The sequence below is a fragment of the Rutilus rutilus genome (genome assembly GCF_951802725.1).
Source record: "Rutilus rutilus genome assembly, chromosome: 15".
Classification (NCBI taxonomy): Eukaryota; Metazoa; Chordata; class Actinopteri; order Cypriniformes; family Leuciscidae; genus Rutilus; species Rutilus rutilus.
The window spans coordinates 27,564,641-27,577,737 of NC_140220.1; the positions used below are offsets into that span (position 1 = coordinate 27,564,641).

The 13,097-nt window shown below is 39.3% G+C and overlaps 1 protein-coding gene across 4 annotated transcripts in view; it reads right to left on the minus strand.

Moving 5' to 3' along the window:
• daam1b (dishevelled associated activator of morphogenesis 1b) overlaps positions 1-13,097 on the minus strand; it is a 76,323-nt gene that overhangs the window by 46,904 nt on the left and 16,322 nt on the right. For 2 of the 4 annotated variants that reach the window (XM_084431498.1, XM_084431496.1), the window contains exon 1: positions 3,881-4,196. The exons of the other annotated variants lie outside the window; for them this stretch is intronic. The gene's annotated coding sequence lies outside the window, so the exon portion shown is untranslated. Of the gene's footprint in view, positions 1-3,880; positions 4,197-13,097 lie in introns of those variants that run through there. 4 annotated transcript variants of the gene reach the window in all.

Consider the following 13,097-nt stretch of genomic DNA (forward strand, 5'->3'; position numbering starts at 1 on the left):
ATGAATGGGATTGCTGGGTAATATTCCGCTGTGAAATCCACAAAAGTTAGCAAAAGGGTCACAATGGAGCACTTTTCTGAAAGATAAAATGACAAATGGAACAGACTACGGTCTTGTGTATTTCACGAATGAGCAAAAGTGAAGGTCACGAAGCCAGTCCACATCAAGTGTGTCATTTGGGATGTGGAAAACGTTTCTCAGTCCAACACACATCTCACACACCGATAAGTTCGTAATGCTGATCGCACCTAAAATAGCTTCTTAAAATCAACATTGTGGAGAGGAGCACTGGGGACTGGCATTGAGTGCTTCCCCAGCATGAGGACTCTCAGACCTGAGAGTGAGATATAGACTGAAGCTTTCTAAAGAGGTGTTGAGTAACTACGTTTGTGAGAAAAGCCCTTTATTAATCATGAGGGGGGTGGTAGCTATCAGGCTAACCGCTATGTCTCCCCCTCATGTTTTAATAAACACGGTATCTGGACGGAAGAGCGGAGAGAGCTTCATGGCGTTGGCCAGGCAGGGATTCCTTCGAATTGAACCCAAAGCTGGGGTTCAGATTCCACACTCCCTCCTGTCAGGGGTAATTTAGAAGGAAAAACAGGAGGAGAAGATGAAGAGGTTGAATAGCTGCTCCCCCTTGCAGACAGCCTGTCAAACATGTTCTACAGACAATGAGACCACCATCCCCCCTCTCGACACTTGCACAAACGGCATACACAAGAACGCACACACACACACACAACAATCAAAAGCATGAGCATTCCTCTCCACACCGACACTCCCATCTGAGAGACCAGGCTAAACTGGGTTTAACAGAATGGTGATCATTCTATCAGGGGTTCTCTATCTATACCCTGGCCAAAAACCAATCCTAAACCATGTAAAACCAGTTAAATTCAATGTACTGGCATCTAGGTCGTATTAATTTAGATATTTATTTTTCCTCGGCATGCACAATTTCTGTTATTGGCCAAAATTAAAGTTTTTTTTATTTATTTATTGGTTTTGGATAAACTATATTGGATTTAAAATGTATGCTGTAGGGCTACACGATTAATCGCAATTTACATGTAATCACATTTAAACCGATTTGGCTTATCGCAATTTTGAAATTGCAAAGGCTGTGATTATTTTTTATGCGCAGCTTGTCATTGACGTACGATTCTGTAAACGCTGCTCCATCTGAAAGCACTGTGAGTTTGAGTCACTTATAACGTGCATTTGAAAAAGCAACACGCGTCTAACATCTTTCCAAACATGAGAAGCATTTATAAACCTCTTGTCCAACAAACGACAATATCTAATAAACTCCAAACACACTTCATAACGACAGTTGAGCATCCTTCTGTGAGATGATGTGGCTTCTTATATAGAATAAGGCAGTTGTGTGTTTATTAGTCATGTTTAATCAAATCGTTTCAATCTTCTGTTTATTCAGCTACAGATAGTATGATGCCCAATAGGGATTTCTTGGAATGATGTGCGTTTATCGTACTTCTGCAGCGGGGCATATTTGGTGTGTCTGTGCGAGAGCGCTCTCTGGTGTTCAGATGGAGCAGCGTTTACTACCGATCAGCCGCGCTGCACTGACAAGCTGCGCATAAAATAATCACAGCCTTTGCCAAATCGTGTGCGGTTTCATTGTGATTAATTGTGCAGCCCTAATATGCTGATACTCAATATTTGATGTATGCTTATTTCTCCTATCTTACCATTTAGATAACTGTCATGTAAAGGTGGTTAAAGTTAATCTTAAAGGATTAGACCAAATTAAATCTGTTCATCATATAAAGTGATTGTGTCTCTTCAGAAAATTTGGACTAAATTCAAATGGATTCGTTTTACGATCTCTTTATGAACTTTTTGAATCGTCAAATTGGTAGTTGCATAGACTGTCAATGGAGGGACAGAATATCTCATATTTCATTAAAATATCTTCATTTGTGTTCCAAAGTTCCGAAGCCTTACGGGTTTGGAACGACATGAGGGCGAGTAATTGATGATAAAATTTTCATTTTTGGGTGAACTAACCCTATAAGTTACATACTTAAAGTTAAAACACTAATAATTGAATAACTCAAGATCTCAGATCTCAAAACAAATACATTTTTCATACTTCACAATTAATTTTTTGTGTGTTTTATTTTTAATTCACTTATTAGTTATAAGCAGCATTTTAGATCAAATACTGTGATACTTTTTAGCACTTTTGTTGGTACCCCACCTTGATAGGCCTATGCCCCACCTTGCATTTTCGAGAAATTCAGATTTTATGTTTCACTGTTCTGGTTTAAACGCATAAAACCCTGAAATGGTGAGTCAATGTAAACCACAATGAGCTCAACAACAGCAGGCAATATGTTTGCAGATGGAAGTCTGAACTTGCCTCGGCCTGGGGGCCATGAGAGTTGCGTTGGTCCTGGATAAGAGAAGGAAGGAGTTCAGCAGAGAGATACCGGTGAACTCTGAGACACTGAATGACAGGAAATGACACCTGACTCAGATGTATGGCGGCTCGCTGACTCCATTGACCACTGTGAATGTTAATTTGATCCTAGTACACTTCCCTCAAGACTAGAGACATCCTTAACGAAACACAATTTTTCGCTGAAACAGATGAGTTAAGCACTCTGATATATGATGAGAAAAATGTTTTATGCCATCTTCTTCCATTTGCCAAAGACTAAATCACTATATGCTTTCAACATAAATACAACACAAGACAGACACAAAATAATCATAAATTTAGTAATGACAAAGAATTATGTTACAGAGCTGACACGTGTAACAAACATTGCGCTGAGGATGCTATCCGTCCCTCCCTTGCCCTGCTGTTGCCATGGCAACCAGCACATGTATTACCGGCCGGCATTAAACCCTCTTTTTCTTGCACTAATCCAAGGACAACCACAAAAAATTCTGAATTTACATTTGATGACTTCTACCTAGCAATGTTCATATGAGCCAGTGAAATAAGAATCTGTCATCTTAATTAAACGAGATCCAGCAATCCCTAGGGTGAGCCACACCTTCTTATTAAAAACCATTTAATATTTAAACGAGCCATTAGCATATGAGATTGAGACAGTTGATAGGTCAGCAGAAATCAGCCCGAATGTTCACATTAATTACGAACGACACCTCTCAGATCTCTACAGCCAAAAGATGGCAATTTATCAATGAATAAAAAGGTGAAAGAAAGGACGAGAGAGAAAGCTTCAGAGGCTGCTGCATTGAAACCATAATCTTAGCCTCCTCAACCTTAACCTAGATACCTCTGAGGGTGGGGTAGTGCTCCAAACAGAATTTTAAACCAAAAGATACAGTAAAAATGTATCACTTATGCTGTACTAAAGCAAAAAAACCAACTGGTTCTCCTTTCAGCACAACCCTTGAGAGAGAACGTAGCCAGACACACTCAAGACAAGCAATACAGTGAGGAAATCTCAACAATTTGTGATAAGGTGACGAGAGCAGTTTGCTTTCAAGGTGATCTCTGTTCTCACCAATCTCCTTATCTCCGCTCACCCAGTCCAGTCACATTAAAATGGATGCCTACGACCCTCATTTATTATTTTTATGCATAATTTGCATGATTAAAGGACAGCATGACATGCCTTGTCACATCAGCCAGAGCTCAAGGGCTGAAGCCGGTGGACAACCTAGCATGTTATCAGCACTGCAGAGCCGTCCACGTCCACACCGCTCAGTGAGCAATACGCACACCTGCCCTTCAAGGCTTTACGAGCCATTAAAACAGCTCAGCTGCCGTCACAGCTAAAGAACAACACAGGGAAATAAAAATCACAAAAATCAAACCACAATCGTTCATTCAGAATGTCATGAGACGGAAAGACCTCTGCTTGTGTTAACTTACCCTTTATGCCTTCGCTTACGGTCCGTTTAATGTTACATCCCTCAAGAGGAAACAAGACTGGCTCCAGGAGAGCAAAGGATCTTCTCTAAAAGGCTTGAAAAGCATGTAAATTCAAGGTTGTCACTTTGGTAACCGGAGTCATTCTGAACATAAACGTGCTGTAGATCAGTCCCAGAATGCCTCCATATCAGACAGCGAGAGCGATCCTCCTCGGCTCACCGGTAAACACACATGCGGCGTCTCCCTGCTGTTCAACAGCCTATCTCATACAAATGCTCCACCACCCCCTTGTCTTTCTCTCTCTCTCTCTCTCTCTGAGAACACAGGCACAGATGTTACTATCAACAAGCCATGCCTCTTTTCAACACCCAGGCCTCTCATAGGACACAGAGTTTAGACTCCACCCACTGCTTTTCACTTCTTCCCCCCTCTTTCTATCTCTCCTTGTGTTCTGCTGCAGCACTGTTTACAGTTTGTTTAGAGAAGGGCTGTGAAATGGACAACCCAGGTGTGTGTGTGTGCCTACTTAGAGTTTTCTGTCAGGGTTAGGGATAGGTTATATATAGTATTACTATTTATAACTAGTTCTATATAAAAAAGATAGACAATATAGCTTGTTTGTTGTGTGTGTGTGAGTGTCTCAGGTAAATCCTAAGTTATGGAGACATAATATCCCCAAAAAGATGATAATATCCAAAATCCTTGTGGGGACATTTTTTGGTCCCCATGAGAAAAAAAGCTTATAAATCATACCAAGTGATGATTTTTGAAAATGTAAAAATGCGTTAAGTTTTGTGTGATGGGTAGGTTTAGGGGTAGGGTTAGCGTAAGGGGATAGAATATACAGATTGTACAGTATAAAAATCATTATGTCTATGTAAAGTCCCCATAAAACATGAAAACACAACGTGTGTGTGAGAGAGAGTGTGAGTGTGAGTGTGTGTGTGTGTGTGTGTGTGTGTGTGTGTTACGTCCAAGGATGTATTCATTTATTTATTTATTATTATTATTATGATGATTATTTTCTTCTGAACTTCTTTGATTTACTTTACTTCTGAAAGGGTGGACGTGGTTGTGTGCCTGTGTTTTTGTTTGCTTGCGGTCTCTCTTTCTCTCTCAGGCCTAATCATCAGCACCTGTAACTGGTTTGTGAGTGTGCCTGAGACTAGAGTATAATGGAGCAGTCCAGTGTTTGCAGCAGTGAGACGCACTTCTCCTCTGCTCCAGATTGACCTCTGTTGTGAAATGTTTGCTTCTGACATTCAGTTGTGAGTTAGCGGTGGCTAACTGAGTTTAGCAGTGACCTGTGTTATAAGTGATCTTGATCTCACTTCAACTAAAAATTAAGCAGAAGGTATTGTGTTCTTGTTAACCTGTTTAGTATACTGTTGTGAGGTAAGCTGGTGAGTGCCTTTTTATTTTATTACTGTTTTTGTCCCTGTTTTTGTATAGCAAGGGAGTTGAGGGAAGTTTGTTGTTTATTTCTTTTTAACTTTTCTTAGGTTAGTTAGGACTCCTCCCAAAATTAGTTAGTGGGCTGTTTTGTTTGTTATTTTAGACCTTGTTCTCCCCTGAGCCATTGCTCCCTAATAACATAATGTTCTGTCCTTTTTTTGTAAATAAAATCCTTTCTTTGATATATATCATCTGTCGTCTTCACTCTGGGACAGAGGATTGAACTGTGCTCTCGCCTTCCTTTTTAACGTTATGTTTTTTTTTTCCTTTGTTACCTCCCCTCCCGACCCCTAGATGGTTAGGGGAACGTAACAGTGTGAGAGAGAGTCTATGTGGGGGTCTGGGGGAGCGGTTTAAGAGAGAGTGAAAGAGTCAATGAATCTGTGGTTTTAGCAGGCTGAGCATCATCTTAACTCTTTTGTTCAGAGTATGTTAACAGATGTGTCCAGAGGACTCAAGCTAAAGGGGAAAAAATAGAGAACTGACAAAAACATTCTGTAGGGGAAAAGTATCAATTAATCAATCTCTTCAAGAGAAAGGGACCAAAAATAGGGAGTAGGGGAAATATCAATGTCCCCTCCCCCTAATACCACCTGCCACTGCATTAGCAAGTTGCATCTTGGTTTCCTGTGGCTGTGTCGTACTGGACTGGAGCAAAACAAAATAAAAACAAACTTATTTTTATATATATATATATATTTATATATACACACATATACACACACAGGTACACACATAAAAAACATTTAGTCCTGGTCCGTTTAGCGTTCACATTGGCATTTTAACACCGAACCGAATGAAAGGCATACGATATGTTCACAACCTGGGGCCTGTACCATGAAGCCGGATTAGGTGGCTAGCCGGCTATGTTTCAGCTTAGTTTCCGCCAACCCTGGGTTTTAGGTACTATGAAAGTAGCTCGGCTTTAATCGGTGTTCGTTGCCATGGTATCTTACGCTGCACGGCTAACCTGCTCCGGGGCAGGTTATGTTCTGGATTCGAGATCTCAGACTGAAGTTTGACCAATCAGCTGAGAGCAAAGAAACATATAGGTGACGTAACTTATTCCAAGTGTTTGTTGCAATGACTTCACCTTTTCTTCCAAATCCGGTGGACATCTCAGCGCAAATTGTTAGACGAGCACTTTGTAAAGAAAGAGTTTTTAGCCTGACAAAATCCCCTTGCCTTTCCTGATAGTTACTTGTATGAAAGATACAGATTTTCCGCGGAAGGAATGTCTTATTTTGCGAACTTCTTGAGCCGCACATAAATAATTTAACACGTCGAATTCATGCACTTACTGTACCGCAAATATTGCGTTGTGTTTTTTTGCAAGTGGTACATACTGCACGGTGGGTGATGCACAGAAGCTGGGGGAAAACATGGTTTGTCGAACCATTCGCAAGGTGGTCCTTGCTCTGCAGGAGTACATGAATAGTTTCATTAATATTGTTCCCCGGACATTTATCGACTATGTCCATAAAAGAGGGCTTTTATAAAATTGCCGGTAAGATATAGGTATTGATAGGGAACACTTTTTTTTCTTTTTTTTCAAAAAGCACATTTCACAAATGTACTATACAATATAATACATGTTAAGAATTATTTTAAATCTTTATTATTATTCTGTTAATCTTATGATAGGATTCCCTATAGTCTATTGCTCCAGTCTTCACTGCTCTAAGAGAACATGAGGCAGATGTTAATAGGAAATCCTATCACTTCAGTTAGAGATGTGAATTTGTGAGATGATTATTTTCTGTGAGATGAATCTTTAAATTAGTAACATTAACAGATATAAAAATGATCTACTAAACATTTCATCTGCTGATGACTTGTGGTCATGAACGTATGATCACAAGTTTGGATGCTAAATGGCCTGGCTCCAGTGCTTGACTCACAAATTTTGAGTCTGTGTTGTGTCAGCGCTTTGAGGAAAGCAAGTTAAATTTGGTACAGTACAAAACAGTTAATTTGAACTGAGATAGAAAAACCTACACAATAACCCCCTATCATGACCCTCAGATAGGGCCACAGCACCGCTTCAATGTGGCCCTCAGTAAAACCAGAGTGAAGATCGAGATGACCTTTGGCATCCTAAAGGCACGTTTCAACGGTGTTCAGTGCTTAAGAGTCACCAGAGCGGGCATCAGAGATAGTGGCTGCATGCATGTGCCATTCTGCACATTATAGCCACCAGTAGAACAGAGCGAGAACCACCACAAAACCAGCTTCTCCCTGATGAAACTGACCCGATCACACTTGACCACTCAGCTGGTGCAGATGTAGATGCAATCACCATAAAATATTACACTTAATAAAAGCACATTGAAACTGCAGATAAGTCTCAAACTGTTTTATTGGTTTTGTGGGATGAGAGGGAGAAAGAGAGCAAGAGAAAGTTGCATTAATAAATATTAATACTAAAGTGTTACTTGGTTAAATAAGTTCACATACTGAGATCAGTTTTATTCAGCTGTTTGATCTCCATTTTTTTTTCTCAGCTCACAGTCAGCTCCTAGTGAACAGTCTAGTTCAAGTCTCCTTTAGTGTGCAGTCTAGTTCAAGTCTCCTTTAGTGTGCAGTCTAGTTCAAGTCTCCTTTAGTGTGCAGTCTAGTTCAAGTCTCCTTTAGTGTGCAGTCTAGTTCAAGACTCCTTTAGTGTGCAGTCTAGTTCAAGACTCCTTTAGTGTGCAGTCTAGTTCAAGACTCCTTTAGTGTGCAGTCTAGTTCAAGACTCCTTTAGTGTGCAGTCTAGTTCAAGACTCCTTTAGTGTGCAGTCTAGTTCGAGACTCCTTTAGTGTGCAGTCTAGTTCAAGTCTCCTTTTGTACAGGGCCCTGACTGAGTCTGTTTCCACCTGAAACATAATTCCACCACAAACATGATCATTACAAGTTTTCTGGAGGCTCATCAAAATCACAAAAAGTTCCTTGACTTCCTACAAACACAGGACTGACTGTAATTTATGTCAAGGGTTTTAAATCCTTACACATTTCTTCTGAAGCCCATTGAGGTAGAGGCCTCAGTTTCTGGGGCAGGTTGTGAAAAATCCTACAATAAAAGAGATGTGTAAGGGCCAGTCCCTTTTTTATGCCACACATTCAAATGTTTGCCATAATAAAAAGCCCAGTGCATTCACATCAGCAACTGTCTGAGAACACACCACCAGAGTGTCTTCATTTCCTCCACCCTATAGGCCAATGTAAAGCATAACTGTTGTAAAGCAGGTTATGTTTCTGGTGTTCTGTCTGCTGCATACTGACCTCTGTGTGGGAGACTGTGTGTGTATGTGTGCTGGCTTCAACAGGGACACTGTATTTCTCTCTACTGCAGAACATACAGTCAGCCATATTTACAACTTAAAAGTAGTAATGTATTGCACACGTACCCAGTGTTACTTGCTTAGAGGAGCCAGCACTAGGGTCAGATTGTACAGCACCTGTAATCCCATCCATAATCGGCCGTCCCTTATTGCCTACTCAGAGCCAACTCCTCCGCCAGTGTATTCTGGTTTTCTGAATTTAACTCTTTATTTCTGTTTGCTGCAAACAAGTGTTTGTGATAAAATGTTCACAAAAGTAATAAAAGGTTGTGGTAAATACTCACCACTTTGAATTATATTTTTATATTTTGTCTTTATCTGCTGCCAAGAACATTTGGAGTTGGGGTTGCATCTAAAAATCAAGGAATATTAATCTTTCTTAGTACATACATGTACATTTTTTATATATTATACAAATAGGCTATAGGGTATAGTAAACATATAGGCTACACATACATATACATAATTTTACATAAATATAGAACGTATTTGTTTAACTTACACATTAACAATGTGCAATCGTTCTCCAACAGTCTTCTCTTGCTTTGGCAGCAGAGACCGTATATTGTTTCGAGCTTGAAATACATATTTAAATTCATCGTAATTCTGAATAATTATCTCTTGCTCCTCCGCGGAAAAATATAACGCTCTCGCTCTACTATCCGCGATTGGTTGTTCAGTGTCGACGTCACTCTTTTATGTGCACGCGCGCGTGGAGTAATCATAGCTTAAAGATCAAAGCCTGAGTTGACAGAGAAAGTTGATGAGCTGCATCATGGTACCAATAAAGCCTGATCGCAACGGTTTGGATTTGTCAACTCAAAACCAATCCTGTAACCCCGAGTTTGTTCAGCTACCTTCATGGTACAGGCCCCGGATTGGGCGGCTTTTATTATTTATATTTCGTGATGGAACTTGCCGAACATCCAAAACCATGCTGTGTGCTGGGCTAAATGTGCTCATTGTATGTGCATAGCATACATGATGGTATTTCAACCAGCTGAGAACTTGTGAAGAGCTTATAAAATGTGTAAAGGAGTCAACGAAGATCTGCTGTGAGACGACGCGGTTCTGAGGCCTGTACCGAAATGTGATGGGCAACATCGCTACTATGATGAGAAAAACATCACATCTTGTGACATCATGTCCCGATTTTGGTTCATTAACATGTCTTTGGTCCATGTTGCGTTCATATTTCATTCGAACTGCACCAGAGTTCTTTTGGAAGCGGACTGAGATCCATTTCTTCAGCAGTCTTGGTCCACTTGTTTGGTGCACACCAGGGTTCAGATGGCAGCGTTTACACTGATTCAAATTAACCGCACTAACAGAGCAATCGCTCTGAATTTCAAGTTCTCCGTCAAACCAAATTTTTCTCCCCCTTGCATTTGAATTTTTGTGAACTTCATCATGTCTAGCATCCATTATTGACCGGACTTGTCCTACTTTGCAGCTTAATGCCAAACGCTTAAAGAATTTTCTTCTTCAATAAGCAGAAAATTGAATTAATAGCTTAAATAACAAATTGGGGAAAATCTGATGGGAGGGGGTGTAATATCTTTTGTTGGTGTTTGGCAGAGAAGACCATGTGGCAGCTGCAAACATACTAAACGTGGAGAGCAGGGAACAAAACACTGAAGCCACCCTCCCATGGAGCTTGTGGAAAGCTTGTCTGGAAGTACCCACAACCTCTGCTGACCCTCGATAATCAACTGACGACAGCCTGTAAAACGAGTGTTGTAGCTGTCAATCAACTAATAATTAAGATCGCGCGCTCTACCCGTCTGTGCTAGTACTGTTTTTACGGCAGTTAAGCATGACATGTTCAGGAGTCTCTAAGCTAGAAATTCACAAACACACACTGCTAAACAATATAACTTGCAGACATACATGGCTTTGGAAGTGTAGACAGCCTACTTTATATGATTGTATTTGGTCCCTCCGGCAAAGCTTTTACTCTACTGTTTATTTCCACTTCATAAGGCTTGGTTAATAACTGACAAAGTGTAAGGAATATGCTAATAGCTAGACTCAGTTCACCTGTTTAATCAACTATACACGGTAACATGGCAGGCATCTGCTTCCCTCGCAAAAGTACTGCCGGCAGCTGCAATAACAGACGAACCCCATTCCCATCGGAATAGCCATGAGAGAGACTGGAAGAAAGCTTGACGAGGAGAGGATGGGCTATCGGGCTGGTTGCTTTTGAGCCAGGGTGCAGATCTTTTAATGTGGAAGTGATGTATGAATGGACATATGAACTGAACAAAACACAGGGCTTAAATACAGATGACAACTAATCAATGAAATGAATGACAGGTGCAATGACTCAAACAATCAATGAAAAACCATGGAAACAGAACTAAAACACATGACAAACCCACCCAAAACAGAATACAATATTGGCCAATACAGATATCTAGGGATGCACCATTATTACAAATTCTGCTTAATAAAAATAAGCCATTATTGTGTGTAAAAAAATAAAATAAAATAAAGTACTAAAATCCAAAATTAATAATTTTACAATGAATTTGGGCAACACAACATTATATTGTACCAGTAAATGTTGTACATGTAAATTTTTTTTAATTGAAATAGAGCTTAAATAAAATTATATATATATATATATATATATATATATATATATATATAACATTTTAGATGAAAATCAAAAAAAATTATAATAATATTGTCTTAGCAACTAACTTAAATAAGTTTAATTTGAAGTACTAAAATTACTAACTAAAATAAGTTTAATTTTAATAAGTGAAATAAAATAAATTAAAACCATTTAGAAACACTTTTAAAAACAAATAAAATAAAATGTATTAAAAAAAAAAACAGTAACTAAAATTGAAAACCTGAAAATATAAAATAAAAGCTCATTTAAAATGAATAAAAATGTAATATTAATATACATAATACTAAAATAAAAATGGATATTAATGTTACGATTTGTAAAAGATTCCATTTAACCTGAACCTAAAGATTCCATTTTTTACTTTTTATAACAAATAAAAGTTATTAATTTTTACAATAAATATGATCACAAAATTTTTTATCTAATATTGTCCATTAACCAATGTGGTTACACTGTGCATCCAATAGTGGAAAATTATTTTATAGATGAAAACTGTAATGTCTAAATCGAGCCACTGAAATAAGCAGGAAGCTGCCCATTTTAAGCTACTTTAGAATATTATCTGTTATTGTGGCTATGAAAAGGATTTGTATTTGGAAATCTGCTTAAATCAGCCAACCAAGAGAAGGGCAACTTGCACTTGATGCCTGTGCATGCCTCCAAGCTCCATCTGATATGATGATGAGGCTCTCGTTGCAGAACCACTTCACAATACATTTTATGTGACCGACATGGTTGACTACACTGTTATCATCGATGACAAAACACATCATCATGATAACCTCAAACAGCTGGATTGCTGTCTTGTTCAGATGAAGTCATTGTACCTCATAAAAATTCAGCATGTGATTCAGGATAACGCTTTAACTCAAAATATCTAGGAGAAATAGCCATGGTTCTTTTGGAATTCAGGTTTAAAGAGCTGTGGCCAATTTAATTGTCGTACATGTTGTGTAGTGGAACACCTCCAGAAAATTTTACAAGATACTTTCGACAGGTAGAAAAACTACAAATAGTAACATGCACCACAGTCAATTTAGTGTAGCGAAAAGGATCATTTAGCTCAGTTCCTGATGCACAATTCGCTGCCAAAATCAGTGGCATGTTTTGCCAAATTTTCTGCCGAACAGGCTCTGAGACTTGCCGTCAAAGCTGTAACGAGATCTCAATCTCCTCTCTCAGAGATAGACATCTCCTGAACACCCCGCACGCCTGCAGCACAATGCCATGTCTGGGCCGCAGCTGTGCAGACACAGAGGGGTCGTTCGGTTTCACTTTTATGGAGTTGTTTCCGCCTGTAAGTGAGCTGAATAAAAGTTATCTGATGGAGCTGTGCACAAACTTTTTTTTACCCTGTCTGGTAATCCCTTGTGACCTCTGGGAGTAATATACTTCATAAGGTGGTAAAACCATTTAAATGTGGTTGCATGTGACAGATAAAGGCCTATTCACTATTCACAGACACAGCTATGTTTTCACAAAATGTGAAACAAATGGATAACGAAAGGCTATCATACCAGTTATTTTAGCACCAAAGGGATATTTCACCGCTGGAAAGATGAATGTGTATTTAAATTGGGTCATTTATGTAGTAGAAATGTGAAATTATTTTAGAAGATGGTGCCTTCTAGACTGGGAAAAGCCAGAAAATGTATTTTTGGCTCATGTGGATGAAAGACAACAACTCCCAGAATGCACTTGCTTCGCTGCCCTACGAGGCCACTCCCAAGCCACGCCTACCGGTTACAGAGGGCAGTATCGGAAGAAATGATACAACTAGGCTACTAGTTGACT